Source organism: Limulus polyphemus, unplaced genomic scaffold (genome assembly GCF_000517525.1).
Source record: "Limulus polyphemus unplaced genomic scaffold, Limulus_polyphemus-2.1.2 Scaffold7298, whole genome shotgun sequence".
NCBI classification, from domain to species: Eukaryota; Metazoa; Arthropoda; class Merostomata; order Xiphosura; family Limulidae; genus Limulus; species Limulus polyphemus.
Window position 1 is genome coordinate 39745 of NW_013672908.1, and position 2586 is coordinate 42330.

General features: G+C 32.9%; 1 protein-coding gene across 1 annotated transcript in view; it reads right to left on the reverse strand.

The window, feature by feature from the left end:
• Positions 1-2322, reverse strand: part of LOC106474500 (proton-coupled amino acid transporter 2-like) — a 40906-nt gene extending 38584 nt beyond the window's left edge. Inside the window, exon 1 of the mRNA XM_022402809.1 lies at positions 2198-2322. The gene's annotated coding sequence lies outside the window, so the exon portion shown is untranslated. The remainder of the gene's footprint in view (positions 1-2197) is intronic.
• Between the last annotated feature and the right edge of the window lie 264 nt (positions 2323-2586).

Consider the following 2586-nt stretch of genomic DNA (forward strand, 5'->3'; position numbering starts at 1 on the left):
GAGCTAGACTTCAACAATACGTCTCTCTCTGACTGCAGTTCAATTACTCATTACCTACACACACATTATTGTCCCGTCACGTTGTCACCCTCTTATATATACCAGACTACCCTATATCTAGTAATCTCCCGACAATTCACGAAGGTACAAGATATTTCCAGAAAGCAGGGGGCGTTACACTAGTCACGTGACCTCCCTGACGCAACAGTATTGTTACCAGCAGATAACTTCAAATATCTAGTACCACGTTATCCTTACAGTAATGAACAGGCAACAGAACTGTTTATTATCGCTGTTACAGTATTGTTATCTGAACATAGCTTCAAATATACACACATAGTGTCACATTATCCTTACAGTAACGTACAGGTAACAGAACTGGTTAATTTATGATGTTACAGTATTGTTACTAGCAGATAACTTCAATACACACCTAGATGTCACACTATCCTTTCAGTAACGTGTAGGCAATAGAACTGGTTAATTTAAGATATTACAATATTGTTACCAGCACATAACTTCAAATATATATACGTATTGTCACGTACAGGCAACAGAACTATTTACTTCAAGATGTTACAGTTCTTACTAGAAGATAACTTCAAACATACAACACCTAGAGTCACATTATCCTTACAGTAACGTACAGGCAACAGAACTGGTTAATTGAAGATACTGCAGTATTGTTACCAGCACATAACTTCAAATATACATACATACTGTCACGTTATCCTTACAGTAACGCACAGGCAACAAAACTGGTTAATTCATGGTGTTACTGTATTGTTACCAACAGATAACTTCAAATATACACACCTAGTGTCACAATATCCTTACAGTAACGTACAGGCAACAGAACTGGTTACTTTAAGATACTGCAGTATTGTTACCAGCACATAACTTCAAATATACACACCTAGTGTCACAATATTCTTACAGTAACGTACAGGCAACAGAACTGGTTCATTCAAGATGTCATAGTATTGTTACTAGTAGATAACTTGAAATATACACATACCACGTTATCCCTACAGTAATGTACAAGCAATAGAACTGGTAAATTCAAGATGTTACAATACGTTTTATAATAACAGAAAAATTTAACAATACCTAATGTCACAATGTTCTTACAGTAACATATACATAACAGAACTGATTGCAACAGTTGTTATCGTAATGCACTGTAGTCGACAGCCTAGAAAAATGGTTACTGTTAACTATTGAATTTGGTGAACTACTAAGTTGTAGTAACTTAGTGTAAGAATAATTTAGAAAAGTAGTGGATTTTAATTATTGGATCAGAAGAAGCACTAAGTTGTTATAGTATTTTAACCAAAAGGTTAGTAAAATCTAAATTTTTGCCAATTATTCTGTTAACTACTCAATTGTAGTAACGTTTTGTAAGAATAGGTTAGAAAAGTGCTTAGTTTTATTTAGAGAATTTGGTAAACAATTAAGTTGTTGTAATAACGTGTTGTGACAATAGGTTAGAATAGTGGTTTGTTTCAACTAATGAATATGATAAACTACTAAGTTGTTGTAGTAGCGTATTGTAATAATAGGTTTAGAAAAGTGGTTAGTTTCAAGTAATGAGTCCGATTAACTACTAAACTGTTGTAGTAACGTATATTAAGAATAGGTTAGAAAAGTGATTAGTTTTTACTAATGAGTCTGATTGACTACTAATTTGTAGTGACGTAATGTAACACTAGGTTAGAAAAGTGGCTAGTTTCACCTAATGAATCTGATTAACTATTAAGTTATTGTGGTAACGTATTGTAACAATAGGCTAGAAAAGTGGTTAGTTTCAACTAATGAGTCTGATTAATTATTAAGTTGGAGAAATGTATTGCAACAATAAGCTAGAAAAGTTGTGAGCTTTATTCAGAAAATCTGAATATGGCGTCGTAAGCTATTGGCTTATTCGGGTTACAACTAATAGACCGACTACAATTTGGAGTGTTTATTCATATCTTTTAATTCATACCATCACCAAACACACACACACACATTTGTGATTGTAGCCCTAACAATATTTTGTTGCTTCATTCGCTTATGTAGTCTGATTAAGTATTTCTTTGTACATAAGTGATTGTAATTGTGAATAAAAGAGAAATATACAAAAACATTGTTGAATTTGAAACAAGCTAAGAATTTCTTGGAAATTATTTAAAACGCACGGAAAACCTAAACTTACGAGATTTGAGATTTGTTCAAGTTGATATCAGCATCACGTCCTTTAGCAGATTGGTTCCTTGCAATATCTGTGGTTGAATCTCGCGGATGGTTTAATACGAAATTTTCAGTAACTTTTTCTCGAGGAACAATCGAGGATATCTGCTAAATATCATGTAATTAAGGGAAACTATTAGTTAACTAATAATTCTGTGCTGTGGAAGAAACAGCAGAAAAATATAATGATGAAAACCTTATGTTACGTCTCTGGTCGTTTGTTAATTACTCGTAAAAATTCTTTCCGAAGAACTTCAGCGATACAAGTACTTTCTCAAATAAAACTAGTTTATTCCTTCTCAATACAACTTTGCAATACACTTAATTTCCACAATCAATTTAACTTAAGCACAC